Source organism: Peromyscus maniculatus, chromosome 20 (assembly GCF_049852395.1).
Source record: "Peromyscus maniculatus bairdii isolate BWxNUB_F1_BW_parent chromosome 20, HU_Pman_BW_mat_3.1, whole genome shotgun sequence".
Classification (NCBI taxonomy): Eukaryota; Metazoa; Chordata; class Mammalia; order Rodentia; family Cricetidae; genus Peromyscus; species Peromyscus maniculatus.
In genome coordinates this window covers 55,034,953-55,047,103 of record NC_134871.1, presented here as the reverse complement: position 1 = coordinate 55,047,103, position 12,151 = coordinate 55,034,953, and the positions used below count along the sequence as shown (strand labels likewise).

Here is a 12,151-nt window from a genome sequence, read left to right as displayed (position 1 = left end):
GGGAGGCAGGGAAGGACAGGAATTTCTTGGATCTGGTCGGGACCACGGGCTGAGGGACACTGGGAGCCAGCCTGGGGGGGTGCTGTGAACACTGGCTTGGAGTCACAGGATCTGTCACTCCACTGGTGCAGGGAGAGGCCAAGTGGCCTTTCCAGGGCTCAGGTCCCAGAGGGGCACATGCCGTGTGAGAGATGGGGAGCAGCCGCTACCCGGAGCAGCTCTGGCAGCGTTGTCCCGACACCGTGGTCCGCGCTCTCACGCCCTTCCGCTGCCGCCCGTCACCATACTTCCACAATGACCAAGGACCAGGTGTAAATTCATGTCACCGCAGCCTTTATTTTGACCCAGCCCCCACACTGCCGCCCCCACCCCATCTGTGGCACAGGCTCTCCACGTGGCTCGCTGGGCGGGGGGCCTCCGTGTGGCTGTGTTCCTGGGCCCCTCAAGGAAGGCAGTAGGTTGTATAGTTATCTTCTAAGGGGCAACATCACTGCCCTGAAACCACACAACCTACTACCTCACCCTGCGGGGTCCATGTTCTGGAGGAGGCCCAGCCCCTCCCCACCCACCCTGGCCACAGGCCACCAGAGCCCTAGGGCACAGCTGGCACAGGGCAGGAGGGGGGGAGTGAAGAAAGTGGTTCAGAGAGACCTGTACCCACCAGACGGGTGAGGGAAGCCCCCAGTGTCTGAGCCCATCACCCCGGGGGACAGTAGCCTACCCAGTCCAGTTGTGTGGTTGTGCTCACGGGGTACCCAGCCATGCTGAGAACCCCCCTCTCATTTCCTTCATGGAAAAGATGCCCCGTCTCTGTGTCTCGGGACCTGACCCTGAGCTGGAAAGCCTGGGCATATGCCAAGTGTGAAGTGTGTAGCAACTCTGGAACAGAGGTGAAGGTCCAGCCCAGACCCTTTCCTCGGGGAGGGCTGTGAGCCCAGGCCTAATGTGACGAGGTCAGGGGAAGGGAAGCCCTTCCGTGCGGTCAAGGGAGAGGAGGTGCCTGGAAATGCTCCATGTCTGCTTTCACCCCGACGCCCCAACGCTTGCAGATGAGTAACAGACCAGAGGGGTCAAGGGACTGTCCAAGGTCCCCCCTGTTGGACTTGCTTTGTGCACGGCAGATACCACCCCTGTGCCTCCCTCAGCCTCCCAAGGCAGGGCTGGCGGATCCACTGCAGATATTGCGGCCACTTCAGGAAAGACAGTAGATTGTATAGTTACCGCTGAGCGGGGCAGAGCCCAAAACCATACAACCTACTACCTCACCCCAAAGGCCGTCGGTCAGTCTTGGTCAGTGCAGAGCTGGATGTTACCGGCGTCTCGAGATACCTCCTGGAGGAAGAAGGAGAGCTGGGAATATGGTGAGGGGCCCAACATGGCCAGCTCGGTGCTGAGGGCATCAGCCCAGCGGCAGACTGGGATTCCCCCCAAAGTGGGCCAGGACACTTAACAAAATCACCAAGCAGAGAGAATGAAGGAAGTGAGGGGGCGGGGGGGGGGGGGGAAGGAGAGAGGAAAAGCTGACCAGTCAGTCACTAGGCAGGAATGGCCACCATGGGGGAAGGGTGGTCACTTGTCAAAGGCCAGCCAGGTCCAGGGGGGCTTCCAGTGCCCACCAGGCTGAGACCCAGGCTCTGTACACTCAGCTGTAGCACCCACAGAGCTGAAGGCACCAGAACTCCAGCCATGAAGAGGCCTTGGGCATGTACCCTCCTCCTCTTACACAGGAAGAGCCCCTCCTTGAGGGCTCTGGGTCTGTCCCTGCCTCCCCGCTCAGGGTGGCCTCAAGTGACCTTGCTGCAGAAGGCTCAAAACCATTTTTTTTTTCCTTGTGGGAGGCAGCCTAGCTCCCCATGGCGGCCAGCTGGGCGGAAGTGCAGACCCTGGCTGGACACTGATGGCCAGTCTGTCCTTGGCGACTAGCACTTCCTGAAGCCCGCAGGGGCTCTGTGCTTGGCTCTGAGTTTGGGGCTCCCAGAGCCTTGGACAGAGCCCAGCAGGGAGGACGCCCTGGTCAGGCCAGGCAGCCTGGTGTGGCCCGTACTGCTCACTGTGTAGTGGGACAGGTAAGATCCACTCTGGGGCAACAGTCAGCCTGTCCACACTGCCCACAGCCACTAGCTTGCCGGGGAAACCTTGGGCCAGTGTATTTAAGCCTATCTTATTTATAACCAAGGCTTCCAGCCTCTCCAGCGGAGCAGTAGCAGTGTGTTGGAGCATTCTTCCCACCTTGTAAGATGCTCCTGGAGCTCTCTGCTCTCCGGTTCCAACATAGACTTGGAGACTCCATTACAGGCCCTCCTTCCACAGTTTTTCTAGGCAGGCACCCGGCTGGGCAGAGTCTGTGAGGTGGGGTCACTGTGAAGAAACTGAGGCTCAGAAGGCCGAGTTTCTAGTCCCAGGTGGCTCTGCCTTCAGAGGGGAAAGGGCCGCTGCTTACAGGCCTCAGACAGGTCTGCCCGGCAACGCAGAGGGAAGCTCTCTACCCGGTCCCAGGAAGACTGGCAGCTTTTGTTCTCTGTATGATGCCACACCTCCCTCCCTCCCTGCCAAGGGTCACAGGAGCAAATCCGAGGACCCTGGGTCAAAATGGAGCCATGAGGTTTAAAGTCCACACTGTGTACCCAGACCTGAAGTCTATGAGGCAGAGTGGCTTGGGAACAAGGCCCCCGAGTGCTAGTGTGGCCCGGCCCTCGGTGGGCAGGCACTGTCCAGCCCCAGAGGACATCTATGTGAGCCACTGGTGTGCCATCCCCTGCCTCAAGCCTGGACCCGTTCACTAACTAACAGACAGGTCAAATATCCCCAAGGATGGTCCAAGTAGAGCCAGCAAAGCAGGAAGGCCTATGGGAAGAGAGTGTGGTTCAGGTGCCCGCCTCATGTTCCGTCTATGATGAATGGACCAGGTGGGAAGGTAGAGGGGTGTCACTGCCTGGCCACAGTTAACCTTGTCAGTTCCCAGGATGCACCTTGGCTGTGGGAGAATGACTAAAGGCCACTTTGGCCATCCCCATCTGGGCCCCTCAGAAGCACCTTGAAGAAGGCACACCTTGACAGGGGCCTCTCAACACTTGGGGTTCTGCCCCTAGCCGGCAGGACACAGTATGGTGAGCAGGACTCCCTGGAAGGTCTTGGCTGTCTCTTTTCACTGGGTAATCTTATGCACACCTTGCATTTCTGTGGGGTCCCTTTAGCTGGCCCTTGGGGATTCTCAGCAGCTCCTTGGCCACGGGAGTTAGGAATCAGCAGGGGGCTGGTGTGCCATTGTGACAGCCCCCAAAGGGCCTGTCCTGCACCTGTCCCTGCCTACCCTCCCCGAGGTTTTGGGCTTCACTGCAACCCAAGACATGCAGAGCCCAAAGCTGTGGGAGAGAAATAATTGGAGGCAAGCATCCTGGTCCCTCCCTGACCATGACTCAGGCACCCCCTGTGCCTTAGCCCAACCTGGGGGACAGAAGTGATTCTGTTCCCCTCATCTGGCCTTTCTTCTTACTCCAGGCACGGCACTTCCGGCACGTCCTCCATCAACGCTGGGTGGCATGGGGGCGGGGGTTATTAGCACCACACCGGAGGGCTGCGTGATGGCAGTGGGGGACAGAGAGAAAAGAGCTGCCTTTGAAGTCCCCAGAGAGCTCTCAAGGCTGGGTGACCTGAAGGGTGTGAGCCTCCGGACAGTGTCTCTTCAGGGTAGGGAGGCTGCTCCTCTCTTCCCCTCAGAGCCAGTAATGAATGGAACTGGAGTTCTGTTAAACCATGTCCGGCCTGGGTCGGCTGAGAGGGGATCAAAGAGCATCATATCGCAGTGCATTATGGGTAGATGAGATGAATCATCTGGGGGCAGTCTGCTGGTGGGAGGCACAGTCCTGGGGTGCGTGGGAGGGGGGGAGTACAGGCCTCCAGGCAAAGACATCTAAGCTGAGGTGCTGGAGCAACGTCAGTGATGTGATTCTGACCCTATCCTTTCTCACTCTGAGGTCTCCCGTGGCCCCCTACTTTCCGAGGAAGGACAGCGGGGTCCCACTCACCACAGGGGAGTCAGCTGCACACAGAAGCTCCTGCTTGGTACCACCACCTCCTGACCTGCCTGGGTTTAGAAACAAAAGCAATGATCATCAACCTCTGAAGGGAGAAAGCCTGGCCCCTGGATGCCCGCCCTGGATGCACCCTGATAGCCCACGGCACAATGACATTTTCATCCAGTCCTGTCTGCTGCCTGGTGACACTCTGCACGCAAAGCTTTGGATGGAATGGCTTCTAAAACCAGCCCTGCACGCTGGACATGCTGGTCAGAGACTATGACTCCAACTTCATCCGTGGTGGCCGAGCATGTCTATGTGGGTGGCCAGTGTTCTTCCTGGCCACTGGCTGTGAGGTCTGAGGGAGGGAGAAAGCACCATGAAGGGACAGGCTCATGCTCGCCCTCATGTACACTGTGGTAGCTAACTGGACCCGGGAAGGAGAGTTCATCCTTTCAGAGGTGGTCAGCGAGATGCAGCTTCCCTAGGACATAGGGCAAGTGATGCCTCTCTCCCGCAAGAGCAGAGACCCAGTGAAGGGGCTCACTGGATCACACAGGCTTGCTCCATGGATCAAGTTGCTCTCTTACCTCCTTTGGACCCACTCTGGCCAAGGCATCAGGGCAGAGCCAGCAGAAAGATGGAAGGCCAAGCAGGGACATGGCGGCAGTGAGAAGCAGCCTGGCCGGCCGCAGGGCTCTGGAGCCGAGCCTAGGGTGCGGAATACAGAGACGAGCCCTGCTTGGGATCTGCCCGGTTCTGTCCATCAAGCCAGGGTGGTTTGTTAGAAGCCTTGTTGTTCCCTCACAGCTCAAGGAAAGGAAGATGAGGCCATTGGTTATTGAGGGTCTGGTGAGGACACAGGGGTGGGAAAGCCCTCTCCCTGACTACCCGCCTTGCCCGCACCCCCAAGACAGCCCAGCTATCCATCACACAGACACTCTTTCTCTGATCCTTCCCACTGTGCCCATCGGCCCCTCCCCCACCCCACAAAGCAGCAAAATGCCCTGGGCAAGCCTCCTCTGCCCTCCTTGGCCATCTCCCAGGCCCTCCCCACCTCCTGCCTTTTGCCCTGGTCTGTCCCTCTGCCAGGAACCGCTGACCTGTTCTTCCTGTTTCTTTCCACAAGGCTCCTGCTCTCCAGGGGGCCTCACTCTGCCCAGGGTTCGAGTCTAGCGAGGCTGACCCACAGGTGCCCGTCTTGGGTCCATTTCTCTCAGGTGTCTCTCCATGCTCTGGCGGCAGGCATGGCTACTACCATGGTCTCCTCAGTTCTTAGGCAGCTCTGCCCTACACCGGGGGCTTACTACACTGGTTCCACAAGACTTCAGGAAGGGTCACCCTTTCTTGGTCTGGACTCCAGAGCCATTTGTGAGTGAGTGAGGAAAAGGCCCAGTTCCATACTTGCGGGGTGTTTGGCTGTGCCAGGCTTACCTGTACAACAGCTAGGCCTTGACCACTGGCCTCAGCCCTGGGGGCGCTGGGACCCACATAAAATGCCTCCTTTCTCAAGGGGTAACAGGGAAGGGGTCCTGAAACAAACCAGAGGGACCCAGTGAGGCGAGGCTGGGGGAGGGAGGGCGGGCAGTGCACATGAATGGCGATCCTGAACAGGTCACCAGGGAGTGAGCAGTCAGCTGACGCCCTGCCATCTGCCAGCTGCCAGCTCTCAGCTTTGCCCCAGTCCGGCAGTGTCTGCCCACGGGCAGGGTGCCTGGAGGAGGAGCCAGGCTGGCCAGGACAGGTGCGCTGAAGACCTAGGCAGGCAGGTGGCCCTTTCAGGGCTGGGCGGATGTCTGGAGAGAGAGAGAGGCAGACAGACGGTGTCACCCTGAAGTCACCTCAGGCTTGGCTTGGGGCCACCAAGAGCCAGACCCCCCCTCCCCTTCATGGCAGCCCCCGCCCCCCATCCTGGCCTCCCTGATTAGGTTTCTCCCATAAAGCGACCAGTGTCTCTGCTCAGTAGGCCATGCCAACAGTGAGTCTGGGAACGATGGGAGGGTGGCATCCGGCTGGGCAGAAGGCGGGTCTCCTTGTGAACACGGCCCATAAAGTTAACAAGATGAATGCTCACTGACGAGGCCTGGGTCGGCGTGCCCAGAGGCAGGCCATGCCCACTGAGGACCATCTTGGGTCTGGCTAAGACAGGCATGTTGGGGGTGACCAAAATCTCCGTCACCAAGGCGAGTAACGCTTTTGTGTGACGTTCAGAGAAAAGACAAATGCGAACACCCCTGAGCCATTACAAGATCATATTTGAGCGAAGATGACCCAGGTTTTGCTCGGTGTCCCCTGGCTTCAGACTGGACTGCTCTGGCACTGGGGGTGTGGGGAAGTGCCCCACAATCTTGAACACCCTCTTCTAAAAGTGTACCACAGGGATGCAAGGTCAAACCTGGAGCTAGCTTCTAAACGCCCTGGGCCTGGCTCTCTCCAGCCCTACACACGTCTTGCTGACCCCCAAGATGGATCTGACCTGCACTGGGCTCTGGGTAGACTTGAGACCTGTGGTACCCTGGTGGCACGCCCACCCCTAGAACCGAGGTGATGAACGCTGACTCGCAGGAAGACTCACGAGAGACCAGGGGAGACTCGGGGTCTAGAGCTGCCTGGGCAGGCCCAGATCTGAGCCTCGCTCTCTCCATCTAGAAACAGGGTCCGAGGCAAAGGTCAGCTGGCTCTGTACCTTTTCCAGAGAGCCAGTGAGATAGCTCCAGTGAGATAGCTCTCTGGTATGGACAGTAGCCGGGGGCATAAGGAAGCTGCTGGCTTATGCCTAGGGCAAAGCACAGATGGCCTGCTGTACACTGGGGGAAAGGCCATTGCGTGGGAACTAACTACAGGTGCCACACCGTGAAGCATGTACTCTGCCTGTTCTTTCACGGCCCCCCTTCTACCAACTCCCTCTGAGCCTGGCCTCCCTTGGGAAATTTTTCTTGTTCTAGGAAGCCTATACCCCAGGACCCCGGCAGGTTCTGTGGTGGCCTGGCACATGGGAAGGCACTGGTCTGGGCACGTGAGCGTTGGGACATTCTGCCGGAGCTCCCTTGAAGGAGGGCATGGCCTGAGCAAGCCTCACTTCAGGGTGGCAGAATGTTCTTCCTGGGAGCTGTGGGAAAGAAGTCTGGGGCCGGCGGCAGCGGCATCCAGCTAGCTTCCTAGAGGAGACAGCAAGGCCCTGCTGACTACACACAGCTTCTTGCTATCCTGGCAGAGAGTACAGGGCCCGGCAGGGCCATGGAGCAATCCCCATGCTGCCCAGGAAGATTCAAAGGCATTTTATGCCGTAGCCTCTTCCCTACTTCACGGGAAACCACCTTGTAGCTTCTTTAATGGACCCCCATCCCGGAGGTGGCGGGGCTGGCTGGCCACTCCCAGCTCCCAGAGCTTGCCCTGTTTGTCCTACCTTCGGAAGCTGGAATGTACTGTCAGTATAATGATGACTCGGGGCTGCTGGGGTGCTGGGGGCCTGGATGGCATCATTATGGCATCGCTCTGGAATGGGCTGCTTCTGATCTCTGGGAAGGCAGAGGAACAGTGTTGATCAGGGAAAAGCTTCGTGTACCTCAGAGCCTCGGTGGTATGGGGGGTGGCCTTGCCCTTGGAGCAAAGCATCCTCCTCTAGCAAGCACCTGGACTATGTGACAACATCATAGGCAACCCGGGCCAGGAGACGGTCTGGCCATTGTGAACCCCTGGCATTCTGTACCATGCTCAGCCAGGGAGGCCCAAGGTCCCTGGGGCAGGTCAGGGGTATGAAGGGCATTTGCAGGCAGGAGGCTTTCCTCTCCGGGGGACCTAACTCAAACCTATGCTTGTTGATGATGGCTCCACTTAGGAACCCAGTACCACAGTGCGGACATCATTTCTAGGACCACCCCTGCCAAGGACTCCCTCTAAAAGTACAGCATTGGTGGTGGGTTTTCCGGATTCTGATGTGCAGCCTCCTCCTCGTTTGCTTGGTGGGTAGCAAGGAATCAGTGGATCTGGGTAAGAGGCCAGGACTCCCAGGCTGCCTTGCCAAGCAGCTGGCTGTGCCAAGCCCGGGGCGGCCATGGCCAAAGCCAAGCAGGGTGGGGGCTGGTCCTGGGCTCCGTCCAGGCCACTCGGGGGGCAGGCAGGAAGCAGGGGTCTCCCCCTCTGCAAGGCTACTGCTCGTTTCAGCTACAAAATGGCGGAGGGCTGTGTCGGCCATTTTGTGGCACCCTTGCAAGACAAAGGCCGTGAAAGCCAGAGGGTGGGACCAGTGGATGCCTGGCCCGGGGAGGAGGAACAATCGCCTAATGAAACAAGCCTGCTTCCAGAGCCTTCCTCCCGCCCAAGCTCCAAGCATACTCAGGGCTTCCAGAGACTTCCATACTTCCCTTCAAGGGGCTCCGGGTGGTGTGCCTGTCAGAGAACACGGAGGTTCTCCCACTTTATGGTGACAGTTGGTCCCACAAGCCGTGAGGCCTCCCGGGGCTGAGCTCTTCTGGGTTACAATTCTCCGCCCTAGGGTCTCTGCAGGACATGTCCTTAACTGCCCAGGTTGGGGAGGGCCCAAGCCAGGGGGCTCAAGTGCCATCCTGTGCTCCAAGAACTAGTGGGCTAGATAGCTCCTTTCCCATCTGGGGCCCACAGGTCAAGGGGTCAGCTGCCAAAGTGGCCATCAACAGAACGCCAGGGGGACTTCCTTCAGGAGCGTATGGCCACGCCCTGTTCCCCCGCTTTCTATGGATACAGCTAGAGACAGCCCTTGCTTTCTCGGCTTGTTCCAGCTGCTTCTTAAACAAGCGACCAACATCTACTCACAACCCCCTTTCTGGCCTCTGGCCAGGGGTCCCCCTGCCCGGCCACCACGGCTGGTCTCCAAGCCTCTCTAGGCGGAGGGCAGTAGGCACTCAGTGATGGGCCAGAGTCCCACAGAGGAACGGATCCAGGTGTTGTAGGGGCTCCTTTGTGTCCCCCTCACCACCCTCGTTTCTGTCTTATTCAGAATCCAGTTATAAACCAGAGGCGGAGAGGTCGGCCCTAGGGGCTACTGGTCCCACTCAGGCTGTCTCCTGACCTACGCAGAGCAAAAATCTGTGCGGCGTACAACCCCACTTCACGGGTAGCTAGTCTGAGGCCCCGGGGGGGCAGGGATACTAGCCACAGAAGCCACCGTGCAGGGTGGCTGGGTCACGGGAGAGATGCAACTCACACAGCCAAGGGCCTCGGGCCTCTGACAGGGACGAGTCGACATGAATCCAGGGCGGGGCCTGTGACAAGACAAAAACAAACAAACAAACAAACAAACAAATGAAAACAGGAGTGGAACTGAGAGGAGTCCGCGTCATCTTTGCAGGGTGAAACTGCCACGGCCACATGGGCAGGGTGGACCCCCATTCATCAACCATAGCAGTCCTGGGAACTCTGGGGCGCTCATAGCACAGCGGCCTCTTTTTTTTTTTTTAAAGCACTAAGGGCCTCTCCTCAGTGGGAAGCCATAGGGTTCTGGCTTCAAGTCCCCATCCACTCAAGAGTGCTATAAACACATGAGTCAGGTGCTGGGTACACACTAAGGACCCATAGGTATGAACACAATTTGGGCGGGGTGGGGAGGAGGTGGGGGAGGTGGGGGAGGGGACACGGTTGGTGGTACTGGGAACTGAACCCAGGCCTCTACCACTAAGTGACATCTCTAACCCTTCAAAAGTCTTATTTTGAGGGCCTTGCTAAGTTTCCCAGGCTGACCTTGGATCCACTCTCTACAGCTCAGGCTGGCCTCAACATCTTCCCGAGTAACTAGGATCACACAGGCCTTTGCCACAAGGTCCAGCGAGCGTGAGCATTTTGTACCTTCAATGTGCCAGGCACTGCTAAGTCGCTCACAGCTAGGGTCCACTCTGTCCTTGTGACAACGTGGTCCTTGGCTAGAGGGTGGAGGAGAGAAACGTTGGGATTTTGCTCTCCACCCCCCCTCCCCCCGCCCCCCATCCCCAGTCACACAGCAGCATGGGAGTTTTCATCCTCCCATGTTTTAGGAACAAGAATACAAAACTCAGCGACATTGTGAGGGGCCACAGAGTTGTTCCGAGGGATCAGAGCTTCTCTGACAGAGGTCCAGGAAGCTGCACATCCCAGAAGGCCAACGGTGCCTTCCCCGGGGCCTTTTAGCTTCCCAGGAACATTTCTCCAGAATCATTCTCACTCAGCCTGGCTGGCCGGGGGTCCTTGGGAGCTGGAGGCTGGAGCGCCACAGGGAGACAGAGCTGGTGCTAGACCAAGGCTGGGTCTGTGTGGGTCAGGAACTGCACTGGGGCCAAGGAGCAAATGCAAGGTATTTGTAAGACGACATAAAGAGCATCCTGGCGCTGGAGCAATGCTTCAGCAGTTAAAAGCACTCTTTGCTCTTCTAGAGGACTCCAGTTCTATTCCTAGCATCACGCGGTGGTTCACAACCATCTGGAACTCCAGTTCCAGGAGACCCAGTGCCCTCCTCTAGGCTCTACGGGCACCAGGCACAAACGTGGCACACAGACACATATGGAGGCAAAACGCTGATACACATTGATCTTTAAAATAATCCTTTTTGTTTGTTTTGTTTTTCCGAGACAGGGTTTCTCTGTGTAGCCTCGGCTGTCCTGGAACTCGCTTTGTAGACCAGGCTGGCCTTGAACTTATAGAGATCCACCTGCTTCTGCCTTTCAAGTGCTGGGATTAAAAGTGTGTGCCACCTTTGCCCAGCTAAGAATCCTTATAAAATTTTTAAGAGATCTAGAGCTGGAGCTCAGAGGGTGGAGTACCTGGCCAGTAAGCCTCAAATCCTGGGTTCAGCCCCCCAGCACTATATAAACGGGCTGTAGCGGCTCACACCTATAACCCAAGCACTCCAGAGGTGAAGGCAGAGGATCAAGAGTTCAAATCTAGGCTAGAGACCTTATTTTAAAAAACACAACAGTGTCGAGCTATTACATAAATCTGTGTCCTTTCTCGCCCTCCAGAAGACCCTGGGGGCAGCTGGTCTCTAGGCTGGGAGTGCCAGACCTTGGGAATCTGGAAGCCACATCTATAACTTCTAGTGTGCGTCTACCTTGGCTGTCCAGCTCACCGCTCCCAAGCCTCAGTTTCCCTCAGAGACTGAGCAAGGCCATGTGGCCACCACTTGCTAGGCCGGTGGGCGGCTGTGCTAGCCCGGTGGGGGTCATGGCTGGCTAAACAAGCATGGAGAGAGCACAAGGCCAGGGGCTTGCCTGTGCTCAGACCTCCCAGGCCCAGATCCAGTCTGGCAGATTCCTCAGGGTGCAATTCCAACCTTGCCAACTGAACCCTAGAGCCCCAAACTTGCCACAGCCCCCCCAGTCTAAGCAGGTGCCTCAAAGACCTCATGGCCCAGTGTCCCCAGGCCACAGGTGAGGCGAGGCTAGCTCTCTCTACCCGTAGAGGCCCCTGGAAAGGAGAATGGGATGGTAAGTCCCATATTGTGTATGGGGGTGGTGGGTCTCTGTAATTAACCCTCACTAACACTCGCACTGAGTAAGCACCTCCTGCATACATCCAGTGTATTTTGTGTGCCTGGTGCTAAGTAGGGGCTGGGTCATGGACCAGGACTGGCCACTCTCCCCAACCCTGCCCATCCTTTTCTCTTCTGGACCCTTCCTCATAGGTCTTGGCCCAGGGTCCCTCTGAGACTCCCAGCTTTGCTCCTGGAGCCCTACACCCACAGTCTCCCACATATATTAGCACTCAGGACTCAGAGACTCGGGGGCACATTCCGGGACTGAGTCCTTGTAAAAGGTGCACCCCATCTATGTCCATGGGACATACTGGGGGATTGTGTGTACTGGAGGCTGACTGTAGCTGAGATGGGGTATCACAGGCAGGCCTGGCTTAGGGTGGGTACCTAGGAAAGCCCAGGATCTGTGAATCAGAGCCCCTTGGCCAAGAGCTCCTAGGTCCCCCGGGATACCTGGGCCAGCTGCACTCCTGAGGTATGTCCAGGTGTTCCGCTCAGTCTCTCTTCCATCTCTGCCTGTGCTTTCCTGCTTTGTCCTGTCCCATCTACTGAGGCCTGGAGGTCTCCCGCCCTGCCCCCAAACTGTCTATTTGCTCTGCTCTCAGGCACTGGCTAGCATCCCTGACCCCAGGTGCAGACACAGAGACCAGTGTGTGTG

At 57.8% G+C, this 12,151-nt stretch overlaps 1 protein-coding gene across 4 annotated transcripts in view; it reads right to left on the bottom strand.

The window, feature by feature from the left end:
- Nucleotides 1–312: 312 nt before the first annotated feature.
- Nucleotides 313–12,151, bottom strand: part of LOC107401614 (uncharacterized) — a 54,099-nt gene continuing 42,260 nt past the window's right edge. For all 4 annotated transcript variants that reach the window (XR_013046538.1, XR_013046537.1, XM_076556504.1 and 1 more), the window contains one exon: nucleotides 313–9,256. The gene's annotated coding sequence lies outside the window, so the exon portion shown is untranslated. The remainder of the gene's footprint in view (nucleotides 9,257–12,151) is intronic.